The 23,487-nt window shown below is 46.8% G+C and overlaps 1 protein-coding gene across 1 annotated transcript in view; it reads right to left on the reverse strand.

Moving 5' to 3' along the window:
* NPFFR2 (neuropeptide FF receptor 2) overlaps nucleotides 1-23,039 on the reverse strand; it is a 68,750-nt gene extending 45,711 nt beyond the window's left edge. The window contains exon 1 of the mRNA XM_084860198.1: nucleotides 22,796-23,039. The gene's annotated coding sequence lies outside the window, so the exon portion shown is untranslated. The remainder of the gene's footprint in view (nucleotides 1-22,795) is intronic.
* Nucleotides 23,040-23,487: the final 448 nt, after the last annotated feature.

The raw sequence follows: 23,487 nt of genomic DNA on the forward strand, positions 1-23,487 counted from the left end.
GAAATCCTGTCCTCCTCCCCAAGGAGAAAATTATTCAAAATTCTCACCTCCCCAGCCTCTTTCACCAGAGTTCTCATTTCACTCCCCGATCTACACTTACCTTACAAACTGCTGAAACTGATAGAATTGAAATATTCGGCACAGAGCTACTTTAAACTGCTGAGGCCTGCAGCTTGACATGTGGAGAAGAGCAAAATCCTACAGATAATTAAGTTCCCATCCTCATCATCATCCAAAAGGGGCTTTGGGCCACACCAGGGAGAGCATTCCAAAAGAAAGTCCAAGCTGCAGTTCAGGGGCACTGGGCCCGTGGATCTATTCCCCAGAGCAATGAGTATCCATTGGTGCCTATGGGAGGTTTTTTCCTTAGCTTAATTGTCATGCAGAGGACAGTTTGCAGTGGGAATTGCAGCTGGGGAGGGAAGGGTTAACTCTCCCCTCCCCACACGTTGCAACACGCACACACACACACACACACACACACACACACAAAATCTCTCCCTGCATGGCAATTAAGCTTAAGTTTGGGATGACTTGGGCCAGGGTGCAAATTAATGGATTATTTTATTTGAGATGATTTGCATGAGAAATTAATGGCCTCCTTTGGCCTCCAGTGAAATTTAAATAAATCTGAGCAATTATTTCTACATTTGCATATATAGATATAAATAAACCTATACACATTTTAGACAGATGTGTGTCCCATCTGTCTAATCCTTAGTCCTTTAAGTGCCTAGCAGTACCCCTGGTGCAGTTGCTAACCCCTTCTGCCAGCTCTATCTGGTGAGAAAGCTTTAGAACTAGATCTCCCACGTAGACCTGACAGTGACTATCATTCTTATCTTTGTAACCATGTGGTGAGACTACTGTAATGTGCTCTATGTAGAGCTGCCACACTGAGTGTCTACAAGCTGCAGCATTTGAAGAATGGGCTGTTCCCAGATGTGCCACTTTAGCCCAGGGCTCTAACATTTCCACCGGCTATTCTTTCACAAGCCCAAGTCAAAATACCAGCATTGACTGTAGAGCTCTCTGTGGCCCATCAAGAGTGTACTTATACAGTCATTTATACCTGGCTTCTTCTGCTCTAAATAGGGCCCTCAGAGCAGTGTACAAATATTGTGTTAAAAGAGAAAACAATATTAAAAACTATAAAAACTGCAGAACAGTCCATAAATCATGGCAAATCCAGCCACAGCCGCAACTGCACACAGACGAACAAAAACCAAACAGCAGCCATAGGTCAAGAAAAAATGGCAGGCTCAAAACAAAGCCATCGAGTTGTGTCTCCTGAACATAAAAGTAAGAACAAACTACTAAGTATCCCAGGGTGGTAAACTCCACAGACTAGGCACTGCTAATGAGAAGGTCTGATCCGGCATCTAGGGATGGATGGACTCGCCCACGTTCACAGTTGGTGGGCGCTTGAGGAACTGCCACTGCCGCCCACACCAGTTGGGCCATGGGAGCCCCTGGAGAGCTCAGTGAGTGGTCTGAGAGCTCCCTGCAGCCTCCTGCTCCTCCATGAGAGCTGCCATTTTAACACAAGATGGTGGCTCTAGTTTTTCATATATCTGATGTTGCGCACAGTGGTGGCTGTAAAGGGCCATTTCTGCAACATTACAGGTCTCTTATGCTGCAGAAATGGCCCTTTACAGCCACCGTTGTGTGTAACATTAGATATATGAAAAACTAGAGCCCCCCTCTTGCGTTAAAATGGCGGCTCACATGGAGGACCGTCATCTCCCAGGCATGATTGGACAGGTCCAGTAAGTCCTGGCAGCTCATGGGTGGGAGCAGTGGCTCACCAAGCAGGGTTCAGGGGGGCTGGGAGGGGAGTCCAATGGACTCCCAGACCCAGTCAGGCAGCCACAACATCCCTAGCTGTATCCCTCACCTTATATGGCGATAAGACATGTAACAGGGCATCTCCCGACAAGTGGAGCAGAGAAACGGACTTCCAGTTCCTGGGAAGACTGATCAACTGAAGCCTGAGGAGGATATGGTTCTGGTACCACCACATGTTGTACCTCCCTGCCATGTAAGTGTTAAAGATGAGGAGTTTGTAAAAAAAAAAAGAGAGAGAGAGAGAAAAAATCAGCATGGAAAAGATAGTTGAATGAATATGCATTTATTTACTACATTTCTGTACCACAAATAACCAAAGCACTCTGGGCGGTTCCCAATAACACACTTCAAACTTTTAACAGTTAAGCACTCAAAGCCAAGGATGGGCAAATCTGTCAGTTTCACTTTCTCCCACATTAAAACTTACTGCGATTTCAAGTTCTTTCAGTACCATTTATGATGAAATCCGTGAAATTTGACAAGTTGTTATCAAAAATACCCAAACTGAACAAAATCCTCATCCTTCCCTACTATCATGCTGTTGTTCCACAGCAACTGGTCTTCAGAGGCATGCTGACTCAGATTCTGGAGGCAGCATAAAGGCATCACAAGGCCATCATTAGTAGCCATCAAAAGCTTTATTCTCCATTCATTCATCTAATCCCCTTTAAAGCCATCTAAAAAACATTTTAAAAGCTTTCTAAAGCCATCCCCTTTTAAAGCCAATTAGTTTAGACCACATTGTGTAAACTAAAAAAACAAAACAAAACTGAGATGCTGTGACCTTTTCTCATAAGGGAACTGCTGGGGGTGTCAGAGAAATCCATTTGGGGGGGTGGAGTTTGATGTGTTTTCCTAGGTTCGCACACACACGCCGGCTTCGTTCTGGACCCCGTTGGGTGCCTGACTCCATCTGCAGTGAGTTGGGCCAGTTCACGGATTTTGTGGGCAATTTGAGCATTTTCTCCCTGCAGGTTCTGCAATCTGTGCAAATTTCTGAGCAGTTTGTGCAAATTTGGCCAAATCAGACATTTGCAGGAATTCCTCAGAAATTTGTGCAAATTGCAGAAGCTGCACACACAAAAATACGCAAAATAAGTTTCCAGAATTTGGGAGAAAGCCTGCAGCTCAACTCACAAATGCAAATCAAGTCATACATGCCGCAGAACTCTGTTGAGTCAAACAGAACCAGATTTCCCAGTAGCTGACAACCCTAGGAACTGCTCCAGTACCCTCATCCTTTGGGTTACTCTTTCCTGCACCTTTCCTACAATATACTTTGTTAAAATTAGATCAGGGGTGCAGAATCCATGGCCCATGGGCCTAATGTGGCCTGCCAGACTACCCAATCCAGCCCATGGGACTGTCTGGGGTGGGGAATCCTCCATAGCAGGACTCCAGGCTGTTATCACCAAGCTCAGATTGGAGATAACAGCAGGGATACAGATGGTGGGGGACTCAGCCAGCACCGTCTGAGTCCCTTTTTCCATGCTGGAATAGGCATGCAACTCCATGCTTCCCTCAGCACGGAAAAGGCTAAAATGGCCGGACTGGGGTGATGACATCAGTGGCCATGGCCACACCCAATGACATCTTCTGTCCTGTGGAGGTCTATTGGTGTGGGGTGGCAATATGGCCTCCCACCCAAATATTTTTCTGTGCTCCTGATTTAGATCTTGTTCTGGAGCACCCAATGTGAACTTCTTTCCTGATCATGCCACTTGTTGATATGTTAACTACCTTTCGCAGGTATACAATTTCACAGAGCATTTGCTAACATTTCAGTTTGGGACCATGTAACTTAAGAGTACTTCCTAGCCAAGTTGCAAAACTTGTGCTGTTTCCCCCCTGCCTCAAGGGTTCACACATGCAGACACACAGACCATTACCTCCCTATAGTTGCTACTGAGAACGGCTAGCCAGACAGCTGAATGTTGATACAAATTGGATCGCACTGGAAAAGCTCTTGTTAGGGTTTCCTGCACAGACTGGGTCCATGCCAAGCTCCACAATGGGTGGTAGTGGGGTGGAACAATCACTGAGCCTCATCATCATTCAATCACAGGTGATTTTAGACTGAAATGCCACTAGCTTATCTATCTAATAACAATGTCAAATGTGAAAGCGTTTCTAGAAAGAAGGGTATTCATCTAAATAAAGACATTAGAGGTCTTTGTAGAAGAGGAGGAAAATCACTGCTTTTTATGTTACTTACATTTGGAGGGTGGCATTCTTGGCAATACTCACAAAATTTTTGAAACACTCTCCGGATCTTAGAGTTCCAAATTACATAGGTGCTATTTTGTAAAAACAGTCCAGTATTACCATTCTCACTGAAAATAATAATCATTCAGATGGTGTTCAGACCACTGCATGGATGTAGTTTTGCAGCAATTTTCAGTTTATGCCCCACCTCCCCTTACAGGTTTCTGATGTGCTCCAGCACATGGGTGTACACATTAAATTGCAAGGGTTCATAACACAAGGTGGGACATGTGCTGCTCCCTAGTTATGGCAAATATACTCTCCTTCCTAGCCCAAGGAACTATAGATTTGCACAAGTGATTGATGCTTTGAATAACCATCCAAACACACTGGCATCTACATTTGTCTGCATGTAGGATCTAGCTGGCATATAGAAGGGGAAGAAATGGAAGCAGTGACAGATTTTACTTTCTTGGGCTCCAAGATCACCGCAGACAGTGACTGTAGCCATGAAATTAAAAGATGCTTGCTCCTGGGGAGGAAAGCTATGGCAAACCTAGACAGCATAGTAAGAAGCAGAGACATCACCTTGCTGACAAAGGTTCGTATAATCAAAGCTATGGTTTTCCCAGTAGTAACGTATGACTGTGAGAGCTGGACTATAAGGAAGGTTGAGCGCCGAAGAATTGATGCTTTCGAACTGTGGTGCTGGAGAAGACTCTTACGAGTGCCCTGGACTGCAAGGAGGTCAAATCACTCCATCCTAAAGGAAATCAACCCTGAGTGCTCATTGGAAGGACAGATACTGAAGCTGAAGCTCAAATATTTTGGCCACCTAATGTGAAGAGAAAACTCTCTGGAAAAGACCCTGATGCTGGGAAAGACTGAAGGCAGAAGGAGAAGGGGACGGCAGAGGATGAGATGGCTAGATAGCATCCCGATGCAATGAATATGAACTTGAGTATGCTCCGGGAGAGAGCGCAGGACAGGAAGACCTGGTGTGCTATGGTTAGGGGTGGACGAAAGGCACTTACCTTTCGTCGAAGCTTGTTTGCGGTGGGGGGGAGGCGCTTCGCAGCTCCCCCCGCGAAGTTCAGGCCGGGGGGGAGGCTTCCCGCCTCGCCCCGGCCAAAATTCAGGCCGGGGAGGAGGCTTCCCACCTCGCCCGGCCGCGAACTCCATTGTTTAAAAAAAAAAACAACCCGCCCCCGTGATAGGCTACGTTAATCGTCACGTAGCCTATCACGGGTGACTTTAAAAAAAAACAAGCGCGTACGCTAATGGCGGCCCCCATAGGGAGCCGCCATTCGCGTTCCTTATTTAGTTGCTGTAGTCTACATAAATGTTTACGTAGACTACAGTGACCAAATAAGGAACGGGAATGGCGGCTCCCTATGGGGGCCGCCATTATCCGTACGCGTTTTTTTTGTTTTTTTTTAAGTCACCCGTGATAGGCTACGTGATGATTAATGTAGCCTATCACGGCTGACTTTGCAAATCTAGCCGTGATAGGATACGTTAATCGTAGCATAGCCTATCACGGGGGCGTTTTTTTTCTTTTCTTTTCTTGGAATGGCGGCGGCAGCAGCAACCAGTCGAAAGACCGGCTGCCGCTCCCGCCCCGCTCAAACACCCGCCGAACTGCCGGCCGGACCCGCCGCCAGGAGGGACATTCAGCGAAGGTAAGTCCCATCCCGGGGGGGGGTGCAGGGGGCAGGGGGATGTGGAGGATTTCTCCCCGAAACTTGTTCGGGGGGCCGAACACGTTGGTGCTCTGCCCCCCGAAGTTTTGGGGAGAAATTCTCCGCCATCCCTAGCTATGGTCCATGGGGTCATGAAGAGTTGGACACGACTGAACGACTGAACAACAACAACAAGGATCTAGCTAGATCCTGGTTGCAGATCTAGGATTGTCTGGTTGCAGGATTTCACTTTCCTACTTGCAGGGTTTTTTTTCTTTTCTTTTATTACTGCACTCTGGTTGTTTGTTTTTAGGAAAAGACAAATCCATAGAGGTCAGATAGTATACTTTAATAGATTCTAATTTTTTAAGTCTGTTGGTTTAAGAGAACAATTAAAGCACCTAAGTTTACTCATGCATGAGAAAGCATGGGAATTGTAAGTTAAAACCCCCAGCTTCAACCTCTGCATTATGTAAAGAGCAAACATGTTCAACAGTCTCACAGATGCTGTGCTTTCTTGCAGCATCACCTCCACGCACCTACATTTTCCCCAAGTCTAAAGCACAGCACATGCAAACCACCAATATCAGCCTCCATTTCAGCCACACACACCCCTCCCCCTCTTCCCCTCTTCCCCAGGGCTTAATGCGCATGAAGACTCAGCCTGAGAATCTGTTCGCAACACTAGCCTTAAAATAAGCAAAGGGCTAACAGACCAAAGTGCACTCTAGAGTATGTGCAGAGTGCCTTGCCTACACCTCTGAAATAATCGCAGTCCGTCCCCTCCCCTTTCAGACTCTGGAACAGAGCTCTTTGGCAAGTGTGACAGCTCTTGACTGCAACATCACCTGGAATTTGAGATGCTCCAAGGCTCAGCCCAAGGGAGGGAGCAAGGTGTCTGCTCTCTCCTCACAGCTCCAGGGTAATTGCTGCCCTTCTCCAATCCCCAGAAGAACGTGTGGCTCTCACCAAAGTTGAGAGAATTTATGGACACAAATTTGAAAATTTGAAATGTGACTGACTGCATGCCAGCCATGTCATATGGAGACCCTCCTTTCCATAGCAAGACAAGAGTAGTAAGCCTGAGTCATCAGCACTTCTTGCTTGCACACAAGCAGTTATCACAGTGGCACAATTGCTTCATGCGCCCTCTTGAGGTTCTGTTTCCGGCTGCCTGCACTTGCAGCATATGGCCAGGGGGAGCACCTTGGCGATGTGGCACAGTTGGGTGGGGACAAGGGAGAAGAAGTTCTCTGGAGTCCTAACCCATTTGGAGCTTAAACCCTAAGGAGATGCTGCTTTGGGCTTACTGCAATCCATCCCCAAAGGCACAGTCTTCCAGGATGTTCTCCTGAAAGATCCTCACCAAATCAGTGGGAAACCCTTCAGGGATTGTGTGACTGGACTCTGCTGTGCGCACACATCATTCTTCTTCATTTCATGCACAGTGAGAGAGAAATGAGTCAAAAGGGGAGACTGTAAAGAGATGGGACAGAGGCCACGGAGCCCAGTTGAGTGATGGGCACGGAATTTGTGTCTGTGCAACTGTAACGAAAAACCAAAACCAAAGACACATGCACTTTTAACAGCCTCGCGAGGGCCACTCTTGGAATGCCAGCTGCCATGCAGTAAAATGAAAACAGCAGCATCAGGATTCTTGGACGGAAGGACGAAATTCAATACAGACCAACCCTAGTCCTGTAAAAAGTGCAACCTTGCTGGTGACTGCTACGGATTGATCAAAACTAGGAATGTACAGATTTTCTTAAATCTGTTCCATCAGTGTTTCATGGACTGCCACATTGTCCACTCACTGACAGAATCAGATTTAGATTTTTGATTCTCCCCTCCCCCTTTTTAAGGTATGTTTGAGAAATTCATTCCATTTGCATTAATATGCATTACCACAAGTGCAAATTTGTGCAAGTGCCCCCCCCCCCCGGGTTTAGAAAAAATAGTCTGGAACCCAGGGGAATCCATGAAACTTGAAAAAAAACAATTTCTTGCAGATCATATTCATAGAAATCCAAACTCATTTGAATCCATTGTGGATTTCTCTGACATCCCTAATCAAAATACTCCAGAGGAACAATCCCATGTGGTCAGAAGCTAGGGTGAAGAGCTACTTTAAAAAGAACAATCCAACTTTACAAAGGACAGTCCTCTATTTTGGACAGCTGGCAGAGGACAGTCCTTGATTTGAAAATGTCCTCTGTTTGATGGTCTATCCAGTCAAAGTCTGATTGAAAGATAAAGCATCATAAGAAGGGAGAGCAGGCAAGTTGCCCATCCACAGTTAACACCTGGACAGGTCACCTAGTCAGTCATCTTGACTATGGTGAGATAAATTATATTTCTATTTAAATTAGCAGTGTGCTGAATTTTTTGACCTATTTATTTTTGACTCTTCATAGGGGGGAGGGGGGGAGAAACTGGACCTGAACATTGTGGGAAGGGATGAGGATTTTGGAGAGATTTCTCAGGGTGCAGGGCTTCAGTACTTTTCTTACTGGAAGGAGGTGGCAGAGGCTCTTTCTGCGTGCTCTTTCTTTTGCCATCCCCCCTTCTGTCCTTGCAGCCTCTCACTGAGCTTCTCAGAAAGCCCCTTGGAGGACTTAGCCAGGACTCCCTCCCTGGGGGCTTTCCAGTGCTGCTGCCTGTTGAGCGCCTGAAAGCTGAGAGAGGCAGTTTGGTTTTGCTTTGTCACTATTAAAAGTCCTGTTAATAACAAGGATAACAAGAATGACAGCAACTCCTCTCTGTTTTCAGGCACTGAACAGGCAGCAGCACAGGAAGCCCCCAGGGAGGGAGTCCTGGCTAAGTCCTCCAGAGAGCTTTCCAAGAAGCTCAAGCAGCCGGAGAGACTGTGGCTGGATCTACACTTACCGCCTTTTTTCACTTCCAATGAGGTTTCACCGCCCGCCTTTCACGCTACGCAGTAGCCACCTTGAATTGGAACTAGAATTTCCCACTTCCGTGCTCCTGCTTTCAATATCCTAATATCCCGGTATTTCCCCTTAATGTGCTCTGATTTTCTGCCTTCGCTACCATATCCGGTCGTAGTCCCCTCCCCCGCCTGTCCATATGTGTCGGTGTTTGTATTTCCCTCCTGTCCAATCACAGCTCTCGACGGCCCCATGTCTTCTTCCGGCTACCAATTGCATAGCTTCCTCAGCAGCCCCCGTTTCCTCAGCAACAAGCAAAGGGCTGGATGTGCATGTGCTTGTCTGATCTTGGAAGCTAAGCAAGGTCAGTCCCGGTCAGTGCTTGGATGGAAGAACGCCTGGGAATCAGGCTTCCTGCACTGAGCAGGGGGTTGTTTTATCCCTTCAAATGAGATGAAAAGTCAGCAAAGCTTTTGACAAAATGCCCCATGATATCCTGATGAGCAAACTAGCTCAAAGTGGGCCAGATGAAACAACGATCTGGTGGATCCACAGTTGGCTACAGAATCGGACTCAAAGAGTGCTTCTCAATGGGACCTTCTCAAACTGGGGAGAGGTAACGAGTGGGGTACCGCAGGGCTCAGTCCTGGGCCCAGTGCTCTTCAACATTTGTATTAATGACTTGGAGGAGGAGGTGCAGGGAATGCTGATCAAATTTGCAGATGACACAAAATTGGGAGGGATAGCTAATACTTTGGAAGACAGAAACAGAATTCAAAGTGATCTTGATAGACTGGAGCGCTGGGCAGAAAACAACAGAATGACATTTAATAGGGACAAATGCCAAGTTCTGCACCTAGGAAAAAGAAACCAAATGCACAGTAACAAGATGGGGGATACATGGCTCAACCACACGACAAGCGAGAAGGATCTTGGAATTGTTGTCGATCACAAGCTGAATATGAGCCAACAATGTGATGTGGCTGCAAAAAAGACAAATGCTCTTTTGGGCTGCATTCATAGAAGCATCGCTTCCAAATCCCGGGAAGTACTAGTTCCCCTCTACTCAGCACTGGTTAGGCCTCATCTGGAGTACTGTGTCCAGGTCTGGGCACCACACTTTAAGAAGGATACAGACAAACTGGAGGGGGTTCAGAGGAGGGCAACAAAGATGATCAGGGGACTGGAAACAAAGCCCATAAAGAGAGACTGAAAGAACTGGGCATGTTTAGCCTTGAGAAGAGAAGACTGAGGGGAGATATGATAGCACTCTTCAAGTACTTGAAAGGTTGTCACAGAGAAGAAGGCCAGGATCTCTTCTTGATCATCCCAGAGTGCAGGACACGGAATAATGGGCTCAAGTTACAGGAAGCCAGATCCCGGCTGAACATCAGGAAAAACTTCCTGACTGTAAGAGCAATACGACAATGGAACCAATGACCTGGGGAGGTGGTGGGCTCTCCCACACTGGAGGCCTTCAAGACGAGGCTGGACAGCCATTTGTCAGGGATGCTCTGACTTGGATTCCTGCATTGAGCAGGGGGTTGGACTCGATGGCCTTGTAAGCCCCTTCCAACCCTACTATTCTATGATTCTATGAGATTAAGTTTTACCCCCTTCTATCCCCCTGCTCTGGATGTGTGTGTGTGTTTTTTTAATTCAAGCATTATCCTCGCAGAATCAGGGCTTCTCCACAATGTTTTTTTTTCTAATTGAGGCATGATCTTCGACGCTTCGAAGTTGTGAAGCTTCACACATTTCAATAGTACTTATTTCTAAATCTGCACCTATCCATATAAATTTGCATGTACCAATGCCATGCAAATTGGTTCCCTCCTTTTGATGATGCATAAGTGGCCACCCTATGAGAAGCAAAAGACAGGGGACTTCTCTCTACACGCACACGCACGCGCACATGCACATGCACACACACACACACACACACACACAGTCCTTCCAAAGCGGAGACCTGCTTGGTGGAAGGCAGGGTTCCCAAATACTTTTTCGCTATCCTGCTTCTGTCATCTTTTAATGACAAGACTGGTAAACTATGGAAAATGCTATGCATCATACTTCCTGGAGCATTTAATGCACTGCGAAAGGGAAATGATACCTCTCCATGGGTTTTATAGGACATTTACACAGAACACTGTATTTTTATTGTCAAACATTATGATCTACATGCAGGTCTTCTTGAAACAATCTGGATAGGGGCTTTGTAAAAGCTTATAGCAGTTCTAATCTAATCATCACAGCTGGTGTCTATATAAGACCGTGCTCAGCATCCTGCTTTAGGATATGCAAGCCGAGCATCACCACTTCGGCAGCAGCCAGGTCCACTCCTGATGGTGACACCTGCCAGGGCCTCCAAGTCAGACCCCTGTTGTATTCTCCATTTTTGTAACCCCAACAGGCAATGCTCTGGAAGTTCCATCACTCTGGGGCTGGGGTCTCCAATGCGGTTCCAGTGGGCACCAGAGTGCCCACAGACACCTCTCTTGGCACCTACGAGGCTCCTGGCCCATCCCAAATTTTATTTTATTTCTGAAGATTTTTAAAAAATATATTATTTGTTTTTAGTGGGAGGCTGCCATGGTACAAAGCAAAGTGCTGCTTTCCAGCACCATTTTTACTTAGGTTCAGAAGAGTGGTTTTGTGTTTTGGAGCTCAGACTCCACCTCTCCCTTTTTCTTGGACAAGCTATTTTTTGTTTTCCTCTCACCACTTTGCCTGATGGGAAATTAATGTTTTCTGACCAGCCGTGCCCACCATGGCAGCCATTTTATCAATGAGCAAGCCCATCTCATGGGAGCCATTTTCTAAGATTGCCCACAACACTCTGGTTTCAAATGCGCTCACTGTCCCAAAAGGGTTGGGGACTCTGGGTTTTCAGAGAAAAAAATGGTCACAAAAATATGTCTACGGGGGAGGGGGCACCATGTTTTTGTGGCAGTGGCCATTCTTTTCACCCATGATGCCCTGGAATGACGGAACATCCAGAGCATTGAATTTCCCAAGCACTAAGGCTTCTGGTCCCTATTTCATGGCCCCCGAACAGCACCTCCTCAACCCTGGAGCCAACTCTGTCAGGAGTAGGTATGTCAGAGAAATCTGCTGCAGATTCAAATGAGGCTGGATTCTTTGGAATCTGGCCTCAGGAATCTGCAGTGGATCAGGACCACTTACCTCTGCTTCAGGACTGGAGGCGGAACGGCACCTGGCTGCCTCTTGCCAGCCAGAGCCGTTTGCCTCCTCCCTGTCCCTGCCGATTGCCTTTTTTTTTTTTTAAAGACAAGGCAATCAGGAGGATGTGCCCATAGAGTTATACGCAAATAGCGTGATGAATCTTGTATATAAGTCTGTGTGTCCATATAGGCTTATACGCAAGATTCACAGCTCTATTTTGCATATAAGTCTATGGGCACATGCGATCAGTGTGATGCGCCCATAGACTTATATGCAAAATAGAGCTGTGAATCTTGCATATAAGTCTATGGGCACATCCTCTCGATCGCCTTTTCTTCTTCTTTTTTTAAGACATGGCAATCGGCAGGGACAGGGAGGAGGTGAATGGCTCTGGGTGACAGGAGGGAAGGTAAGCACCCCCAAGCCAGTTCCCCCCCCCTCCGAATCCAAGTGGAGCGGAACTGCTCTGGAGGATTCCGGGGGGGGGGAGAACAGATCACCTCCCCCGCCCCATGGATTCCCCACCGGAACATACACCCCTAGTCAGGAGGAGCACTTTCAGGAGGGGATGCGCCAGCTAGGGATGTATGAGAATTTTATTTTTGCTTGCAAAACATGCAAGCATGCCTTGTTCGAAGCCTGAATGCGAATGCTAGCGGAGGACACGTCCACCAAAAATGTTTGCTAATTGTCAAACATGTGCTCATGGTCATCTAATTCCTAATATGCACAAATTTCCTCAGTAGACTGAATCAGCACCACTTTAGTCTATGGAGGAAAGTTGCACAAATTAGGAGATTTGTGCAAATCTCCCATTCGATCACTGCTCGATTTGCCAAGTGTCCTTTTCATCAGTGATGGCTGGTGAGTCCAGTTCTGCAATTCCATTCAGGGTTTTAGTTACCACCAGCCAGAACACTTAATAGCACTATCCAAAGTGCTGAAAGGTGCTATCCAAGGTGCTGAAGCCTACTCCCAAAATGGGTTCAGTGGGTAGTGCCTTTCAGCATCTTGGATAGCACAGTTAAGAGTTTTGGCTGACGGCAACTAAAACCCTGAATGGAAATTCAGCCCCTCCATATCTGGAGTCACTAGCTGCCACTGCCATTTGCACAAAGAGAGCAGTGATCACAAATGTGAATGGGATTTGGGCATGAGCCAAGTGGTGGGAGGATGTTCAGAGAATCCTAGGGACCTCTAACATTGCTCGTTTGCTGATTCCTAGGGCTAGACCCTTCCCCATTCCCCAAAGTGATTTCCCAACAAAGAAGATTTCCCTCCTCACACCACTCTTGTCTTAAGATGCGATGGGGAGTAGCTGATACTCTACCCCAAGGAGACCATTTGGACCTTTATTGATCCCTACTATAGAAGGCATTCAATGGTCTGCATTAAATATCAACAAGTAAAATGGGAACATAAGAAAACACACACAGGAGGATGAGGCTTGTTTAAGATGTTATGTTCCTGCTTGCTTGTAACCATGGTTATGCAAATAGAGATACAAGAAAGCAAGCAAAGGGAAACAACTAAATAACAGTCTGTGCTGCATTGTAGATGATAACCTGAATTCTCCCAGTCACACCCCCACCCCCATGGAGATCTTCCCACCAGCAGCCAGGCAGTTGACTGGCTGTAGCAAGATGATACAGATCAAAGAATGTGTGTTTTGACAGGAAGGGACCTTCTATCAAGGCAGGCTAATGTGTAACACAATGCCTGTTATCAGCGCTGCTCGCCTAACCTTGCCTGGAGTGGATCAAACACACACCCCAAAACTATTCATGTCTCAGCAGCCTGCAACCTTTTTCTTTTCTTCTGAGGGAAGTATACTAGGCAATTAGCAGTTGGAACAGAAGTCTTGCAACAGCCAGTCTACTGAGCTAAGAATTCCCAGCCCAGCAGCTGAAGGCACAATGAGATCTCAAAAAAACATTAGTGGCGGCAGAGTACCTGCTTAGGGCATCGCTGTTACGAAGTCTGCTATATGAAATCAATTAAAGCAGGGGCACACGACCTCTTTGGACCGGAGGTTGGCTGGCACTGGGGCACCAGGAGGCACCACAGACATACCACACACACACACAGCCATGCACACAGACAAAACAAGACCAGGTGCTAGCAAGGAAGCCTTTCCATATCTATGATCAGAAGAAAAGGAATGATACTGCTAGCAGTGCACTATCCCCAGCCACTGCCACCCATGGGCCACACCTTTTGCACCCTTGAAATGAAAAGATGGAATAACGTTTTACTTCTCATTTGGGCTCTCCAAGACAAGTCCTGAAGCCAAACGCGAGGACCTTGCCCTGCCCCAAAATACCATATTTAAGCCAGACTGAGACTTCATCCATTGATCACATTATTCTTTAGCGCAGTGAATATTTTTTGCTGTTGTTGTTTTCCAGAGTTTACGTACTGGAAGGGGTTTTGTGACCAATCGATGGGGAAGGCAAGGCATCTCTGTGAATGGCGCACCCAGAGACACATCACCTCCTGGGCTCTTGGCAGCTTTGCCTGTGACAGGGACCCTAAGCAGCTGACAGGGTGGCAGCTGGGACAGGAAGCCTGTAGGGCTGTGGCTGCAATTTTACTCTCCTTCCTCCAGGGTTCTTACCAGCCACATGGTGGAGGTGCTATCACTGAGTGACAGGCAAAGCCACAGGGAGACATCCCCAATGCACACCATCAAATGGATAAGAATACTTCTCAGATCCCAGGAGACATTTTTAGGGGGGTCATATCCTAGATCTCCTTCACATATATTACCTCTGTAATGCCTTACTGCAACCATGTAATATAGGTAAGGATGTCAAAGGAAACCGTCTGTGGGGTGGAGCTCACCAAGCTTTCATCAGCTCAGCCGTCCAGACTTCAGCTCTTTTGCCCACAGATTTCCCATTTTTTTATTTACATAAAAAGTAATTTGCACAAATTGCAGCTGTAATTTGTGCAAATTGCAACTGCGATTTGCACAACTTACACAAATTTGGGGCGTGATTCGTGTAATTTGCATAAATTTCTTTTTACACATTTTTTTTTAAAAATGGGAAAGTTCCCGGATTTCAGGAGAAACTATGTGGCTCAGCCCGCAAATTTGAGTCAAGTCGGGTGCTCATCAGGAATCCATTGAGCCCCAAAAGGGCCAGAATTCACAGCAACAGACATCCCTAAATGTAGGTCAGTAGTAGTAGTAGTATTACAGATGGGGTTTACATGCAAGATAGTAACTTGCCCAAGGTCATCAAACAAATTCATGGCAGTGAAGAGGTTTGATCTGGGGACTTTCTGTTCTACACTTCAGTCCATTATCCACTACATCAGGAGTGCATAATTGTGGCCCACAAGGGTGATTTGACTCCACTACCATCACCAAATTTCCTCCCCCATGATCCTAACAGAGATCACACTTCCCTTGCTGGAGAGTGTGATCTGTATCAGAATTGCTAGAGGAAGGGGCAAAGAGAAGACTCTCTACTCCCTCCCCCACCAATCTGCATAGACTTCCATACACTGCCTTGCGTACCATTTTTTTTTGGTAGAAAGGCAGGGTACAAACAAAATAAATGAAATAATTAATTAATACAGTTCACCCTTTCCCAGATGCTGCCAACAGTGAAGAAAGCAATCTGCATCAGGATTGCTGGGACGCATGCACATGCCTGCATATGTCTATCTGTGTGTATATGCATGTGTTCATGCACACGTGTGTATGTACAGGGCTAGCCATAGGGTAAAATGTGCTCTGGGTGAGGTACGCCTTTAGCAGCATCCCCCATCAGCCTACAGCTTTCTTGTTTAAAAATTAAAAAGTATTTGTAGTGCTTGCTGATGCTGCCTCAAAGTAAAGCAGCGTTCTCCTGGTTTTTCTTCAGTACGATATACATCAAGCTGGAAACTGTGGTGGGGAATTACTTTAAAGCTAACTTATGGAAGACCATTTTTGTAGTACCAAGACAACTTGTAGAACTCTGGAGGAGAAACATTGCAGGCAGTTACTGCATTTTGTCAATATAGCTCATTGCAGATAGTACACTAAAAAATACCATCATCAAACTCTTCTTTGTGCCCCTTCTGCTTGGTGTACAGGGCGAGCACTCAGCACACCCACCCCTAAAGCTGGCCTTGTGCATGCGTGCAGCCCCTCATCCCCAGGCCAGCATCACAAGCAGCATGGCTGCACTACATTATAGTAAATCTCTCTCTGCTGCATCCACTTTGGCTTAGAGGAGGGATGTCCGGAAAATCTCCAACACATTCTAATGCCTTCAGATTTCTATGAACCTGACCTGTGGATTCCACAGCAGCCTTTTTTTACTTTGGGGGGAGATTTGTGCAAGTGTGCACTTGTGCTTATGTGCATTAGTGCGAGTGCACATTAGTGTGAGTGCATTTAGTGCAAATACGTATTAGTGCTAGTGCACATTAATGCTAGTGTGCACTTACACAAGTGTGCATTAGCACAAATATGCATTTGCAATCCAGAACAAAATTCTTGTACATCCCAGGGGGGGGAGGGGAAAACATCCAATTCTGTAGATGAGCAGTTGATGGAGTGAAAGATGCCTGACAGTCCACAAAATACAGAGAATGGATTTAACAAAATCCATACATACCTTGCTAAGAGACAAAAGAGAAAATGCTTACCTTCCATGCATTTGGTTTCTTTCTGAATCGAATAGTTGTGTGTGTGTGTGTGTGTGTGTGTGGTGTGAGAATACAGATCCACATCCCACACCTTCATGCTGCTATAATTGGATTAAGAGTTCTGCACTCTTAATCTTACAATATATTGCACTCATGTAAGCAGCGTAAAAGCAGAAGTCCTAATCCCTCAAAAAGAATTGGGTTTTTTGCCGGTGACTTTAATGGAATCTGGATGGCAGCTCTGAGTTAGATAAGCATGCACTTACTGGCATCAAAAGCCACACAGAGGAAAACACATTCATTACTTTTGTCACTGCTTCAGACCTGAGAGCATGCATATTTTAAGACTGGAACCTAACCAACTGCAGCAGCTCATCCGAGAAGTATTGCAAGGGTGGTCCTATCATTTTTCAGATAGTTCTGAGATCTATTTCAGCATTCAGGACCCTGGCTAGTAACTTCTTTCTTTCTTTCTTTTTACGGCAAACTAGTTTCATTTTGCGAATGGAGTAGTGAGCCAAGGCTCCTCAAAGGGAACTGCTGAGAAGTCCAAACATGGCCACAGGTAATGCTCCCTGAACACACCCCTTGTTGCCTTCCTCTGGGTCGGTAACAGGGAGAGTGGCAGTTTTGACCCAGGTGCCACCAGCCGCTGATCTCCAAGAATATGAGCAACAGCTGACCAGGTTCAATGTAGCAAGAACCATTATGAAGTATGAATCTCTTTAGACAAGTGACCACTTAAAAAGGATGGGGAAATTGACACAATAATACCAGTGTGCTGTAGTGGCAAGACTGTTGGACTAGAAGCTGGGAGATCCGGGTTCTAGTCCCCACTCGGCCATGGAAGCTCACTGGGTGACTCTGGGCCAGTCACAGACTCTCAGCCCAACGCACCTCACAGGGTTGTTGTTGTGAGGATAAAATGGAGAGGAGGAGGATCATGTAAGCCGCCATGGGTTCCTTGCAAGAGGAAAAAAGGTGGGGTATAAATGCAATCAATCAATCAATCAATCACTGTACATTGTACAGTACATGTACACAGCACCAGAGAGTTACACACTATCAATCGTAAAAAAGAAAAAGTATGAGCGGACAACTTGGTGGCCTCCCAATGTTTTGTACTACAACTCCCATAAGCCCCGTCAGTGTGGCCAACAGGCAGAGACTGTGGAAGTTATAGTCCAAAATGTCTGGAGGGCACTAGGTTGCCTACTCCTGTAATAACGGTTCCTGTGTCAAAGAGAGAATTTGGGCAAAGACAGAGTTTTTGTTATGTTACTCCAGGGGAGTCAAAATGTGTACCTGTAAAATGTCACTGAGATAAGGAGAGCTATAAATTGGCATGAAATGTGCATGTGCAGTGTATGCAAATGTTATTTTTAGACACATCCACACCTAGGGATTGATGAGTCTCTCAATTTTGCTTCTTTGAGTGTCTTTTAATCTCAAGTTATTTCCATCCCGTTTGTGAAGAACTCTGCATATTTTGGCAAGTTGTTATCAAAAAACCAACTGGACAAATTTCTCATCCATCCCTATGCACAACACTGAACCCCAAAGAACACAGGCATAAGCCTGAAAACATACTAAGCCCTCAAACTCCAGTTTAACTATCTTGGGAATTGCACAGTCTTCTTCTTACAAAATATAAAAGACAGCACTCTCCTAGTAACCTCTGTTCCCTCTTCCTCCCTAACTTGAAACACTCTTTTAAATGATTTTTTTACACATTTCTTTGATCAATGCCAGCCCTTTTAGTACTGTCAAACAATTACTCAGGAAGAATCAAAGCCTTAGATTAAAGATGATCTAATGCTCAGATCAAGGACTCAGATTTAGAAATCTTGTTCGTTGATTTTGGGAAGGCTGAAATCTTAAACACCAATATCATCAAAGCTTCACAGAACTGAAGGCACCTGTGCTGTAAATAAGCCTGAAACTCTGCATAATACTCCATGCATCTAACAAAGTGGGCAATAGTCCACAAAAGCTTATGCCATAATACATTCATTAGTCTTTTAAGATGCCACAAGACACTTCATTGTTTTTAGCAGAGCTGTTTCTGCACACAGGATCCCATTTCCCTGCAGAAAGCTAGACCAGGTTATCTTTAGTTAATATCTGTGGGATTTAATGCCTACACCAAGGGAAGCTCAGAAGATGGCAGCAAAGGAGAGGGCCTTCTCAGTGGTGGCAGTGGCACCCAAGTTATGGAATGTTCTTCCCAACGAGGCCCACCTGGCGGCAACACTGTTATCTTTTCGGCACCAGGTTAAGACCTTTCTCTTCTCCCAGGCATTCAGCAGCATATGACAAGTTTTAATCGATCCTGGAACATCTTATGGTTATGGTTGTTTCCTTTTAAGATTGTTTGTTTGAAGTTGTTTAAGATGTATGTTCTTTTGTGTATATTGTCTGTTTGTGTCTTTTTATGTAAGTGATTTTTCATCTCTGTCTATTGTATTTTTAATGTTTTTCATCTTTGTAATCCGCCCAGAGAGCTTCAGCTATTGGGAGGTATAGAAATATTAACAACAACAACACCTGTCCTTCTGGTTTAGAGAGATCCAACTTTAAAAGGATGAGCCATTCCATACCCTTGCAGCTGTAAAGTGGCCCCTTTTGCTGTGCACTTGATTTGCCTGTGGCTACTAATACCAATTCATTCTGTTCTACAAAGTCGTCCCTTCCTACCCTTCCCTCTTCCTTCCTCCCCCCCCCCCTTTTTCGCTACCTGAACTATTGGAATTTTGTTTCCAAATGCCTTAGGGCAGAGGCCTGTCTTTTATCTTATATTGCTCTGTAAAGTACCACATATACTGATGATGCTGTAATAATATGCAATGATGGTCAGCCCTGGCTAAGGGGGATTAAAGTACAGCCACCATTGGCCAGAGTTAAGGGGATTTTAGGAAAGATCAAGCATGACATCAGCCTATGAACTCTGCAGACAGGTTTTCAGCACCTCCTTCACGAGGAACGTTCCTGTCCCTGTCCCTAGAAGAAGCAAGCAACCCTGTGCACATTTACAGCTCGGTCTACAGCGAACACCATAAGACTTACCTCTGCTGCAAATAAACCAGGCAGGACTGCTTTGCCAGAGGCCATGGTTTTGGTTTAAGAACCTGAGAAGAGCCCTGCTGGATCAGACCCAGGGTCCATCTAGTCTAGCATTCTGTTCCCACAGTGGCCGACCAGCTGTCCACAGGAAACCCACAAGCAGGATTCGAGTGCAACAGCATCCTTCCACCCATGTTCCCCAGCAACTGGTGTACATAGGCCTATTGCCTTTGAGACTGGAGGTAGCACAGAGCCATCAAGATTAGTAGCTATTGACAGCCTCCTCCTCCAGAAATTTGTCCAATCCCCTTTTAAAGCCAACAGAAGCGGTGGCCATCATGGCATCTTGTGGAGGTGAATTCCATAGCTTAACTATGTTGGGGGTAACAATGGACAAAGGCTCATGCACCGCAATGGAGAGAACAGCTCTAATAGTGCCCAATAATAGTCTTCACAAACTTGTAGGAAGAAAGCCAGACCATGAAGCACGTGGTCTTCGATAGCTATATACTAATGCCCAGAGTATGGGAAACAAACTGAACGAACTTGAACTCTTAATACAGGAGGGAAATTATGACTTGATAGGTGTAACTGAAACTTGGTGAGATGACTCTCATGACTGGAATACAGCAATTGAAGGATATAACTTGTTCAAAAAGAAGAGGAGGAACAGAAAGGGCGGTGGGGTTGCACTATATGTGAAAAATACATATCTCTCTGCACAGAAATACAGGAGGAGGAGCTTGGTAGCCCCATCGAGAGCATCTGGGTTAAAATAAATGGAGCAAAGAATAAAAGGAATATGGTGGTCGGAGTCTACTACCGGCCACCCCATCAAGGAAAAGATGAGGATGAAACTTTTGAAAAGCAAATTGCCAAGGTTTCAAGGAAGCATGATGTAGTAGTAATGGGGGACTTCAATTTCCCCGATATTTCTTGGGAGACAAATTCTGCAAAACATGGCCCCTCCAGGAAATTCCTGACTTGTGTGGGGGGGAACTTCCTCCTACAGAAAGTAGAGGAAGGAATGAGAGGGTTGGCTATCCTTGACTTGATCCTACCAACAGAGATGACTTAGTGGAGAAAGTAGCAGTTACAGGAACTCTGGGGGAAAGCAACCGTGTTATACTTGAGTTCTTGGTTCTAGAGGAAGCAAAACTGGAGCGCTGGGCAGAAAATAACAGAATGAAATTTAATTGGGACAAATGCCAAGTTCTGCACCTAGGAAAAAGAAACCAAATGCACAGTTACACGATGGGGGATATGTGATTCAACAACACAACAAGTGAGAAGGATCTTGGACCTGATGTAGATGACAAGCTGAATATGAGCCAACAATGTGAGGTGGCTGCAAAAAAGGCAAATGCTACTTTGGGCTGCATTAATAGAAGCATAGCTTCCAAATCCTGGGAAGTACTAGTCCCCCTCTATTCAGCACTGGTTAGGCCTCATCTGGAGTACTGTGTCCAGTTCTAGGCACCACATTTTAAGAAGGATGCAGACAAACTGGAGAGGGTTCAGAGGAGGGTAACAAAGATGATCAGGGGACTGGAAACAAAGCCCTATGAAGAGAGACTGAAAGAATTGGGCATGTTTAGCCCTGAGAAGAGAAGACTGAGGGGAGATAGGATAGCGCTCTTCAAGTACTTGAAAGGTTGTCACAGAGATGAAGGCTAGGATCACTTCTTGATCATCCCAGAATGCAGGACACGGCATAATGGGCTCAAGTTACAGGAAGCCAGATTCTGGCTAAACATCAGGAAACATAACTCCCTGACTGTTAGAGCAATACGACAATGGAACCCATTACTTAGGGAGGTGGTGGGCGCTCCCAAACTGGAGGCATTCAAGACAAGGCTGGACAGCCATCTGTCGGGGATGCTCTGACTTGGATTCCTGCATTGAGCAGGGGGTTGGACTCGATGGCCTTGTAGGCCCCTTCCAACCCTACAATTCTTCCCACAGCACATAGAATCATAGAAGTACTGATTCAGCCTTCCACAATCTAGTGCCTTCCAGGTGGGCTAAATCACAACCCCCATCATCCCTAGCCAGCATGAATGATGGGAGCTGGTGCTCTCCATATGTGTTTGACTCCAACTCCCATAATCCCCAGCCAGCATGGATGATGGGAGTTGTCACCCAACACAACTGGAGAGAGCACGCGCTTGGCAAAGGAAAGAACTAAGGCTTAACCAGGTAATGGATCACAGCCTTGTAAAAGTCTCCTTCATCTTCTAGCCTAGGCTGGATTAAAAGAGCCCCGCACCATTCCTCAGCATCAGTTAGCATCCAGCATCTTGTCCCTGTCCTCGGATCTCACCTCTCCCCATAGAGACAGATTTATTTCCCAGGCTGTTCCTTTGAGCAGTTTAAGCAAATGCTGTTTCTTCCAGCTCCAATACATCCTACCTGTCCTTCAGGAGGGGATTCAAGGGAGGCCTGCAGAACGCAATGGTGATCATCCTATCCCCATTGACTTGGGAACAATTCCTACTGTTCTGGGTGGGGCTACTCACAAGTAAAGAAACAGAGGAGGTAGGGCTGTCAAAGCAGGCCAGGGCTTACCCAGTTGTAAGCCAGCCTCCCTCAACTCAGTGCCCTCCAGAGGTGTTGGGCTAGAATTCCCATCATCCCCAGCAAGCATTGCCACCGCTGCCTTGGTCTCCCCACCCAAACCCAGTCTCGGAGTATTATTATTTATTTTATGCTGCTCTTTCATCTGTTGCTGATTTTATTGTAGGCGTATCACGTTTCAGCTCTCTATTAACGTATGTATGTATGTATAGCGAGGAGCCCCAGGAAAGCTATTTGCGACGCGTATTGACCCTGGGTGCAAATGCTGGGAATGAAAGGAAACAAAATAAACCCATTCCCCAGGGCAGCTCTCAGTGCAGAACCTCCAGAAATAGAAACACCTCCTCCAGCGTCTCGGTGCATGTCCAGAGCGCTTATTACATTGAGGGAGTGACCACAGCAGCCCCCAGTCAACGCCTCTGGGAGTGACGGAAAAGGGGTGTGTTCAGGTCGCTCAAGGTGTGGCCCGGGGAAGCTTCAGCCCCGGAACCTCCTCGCTTTTAGAACTTAAGAAACGAAAAAGCAAGAAGAACGGGTGTGAGGGCTGAGGAGCAAGTCCCTGATCTTCCGCTCCCCTGAACCCAGGACCGCGACTTTCCCATCGGTGTTGCAACCCGCCTGTGGAGGTTGCTCTCCTGCCCCCAGCAAAAACCACACACGCACGCACCTTCTCGCGCGCGCGCGCTCTTTCGATGCACTCACCGGACTAGGACAAGACCCCCCAGGGGAGCGGGGCTCCGGGGCGGAGGGCGCCCCCTGGGCGGGGCTCCGCGAAGTTGCCCCCGGCCGGCGCTCGGCTCCAGCGAGATCTGCCGCTCCGCGCCGGTCCCGGTTCCACGTGCTCCATGCCCGGCTCTCCTCGCAGCCTTTCCCCCTGGCCTGCGTGTGCCTGGGCAGGAGGGGCGCAGCTTGGGCGGCGCGCGCTGGCGACCGGGCGGCGCCAGCCAAGCGAGCGCTCTGCCGCGCTCTGCCCGCCCCCGTGGCGTTTTGAGCACTATGCGAGAGGGGCGGATCTGGGCGGCGCCCGCAGCCGCCCCGATCCTCCGAGGCAACCGAGCCCCCCCCCCTCTCTCTGGCCCGCCCTCCTCGGCTCAACCCGATCGCCCGGGCGGGGCGAGGTCGGACTTGCTCTGCTCTCCGAGCCGCATCTTTCCAGACAAGGCGGATGACATCGCTGAACGGGACGCGTTCTCGATCCAAAGCGAGGGGCTGCCCTGTTTAGTTTGAATAAGTCGCTAGTCCTCGTTACTGTGCAAACGGACACGGGTAGAGACAACAGCGAGAACGCTTTCCCATTTGCGATGTCTGCCACGTGCCATCTCTGAGGTGCGTGGACCATCTGCTACAAGGAGACCCCATCGGACGCAGTTGGACACACCGAGCTCTGAAGCCTC

This window comes from Heloderma suspectum, chromosome 5, assembly GCF_057233095.1.
Source record: "Heloderma suspectum isolate Gila_16-S chromosome 5, 16-S_ref, whole genome shotgun sequence".
NCBI classification, from domain to species: Eukaryota; Metazoa; Chordata; class Lepidosauria; order Squamata; family Helodermatidae; genus Heloderma; species Heloderma suspectum.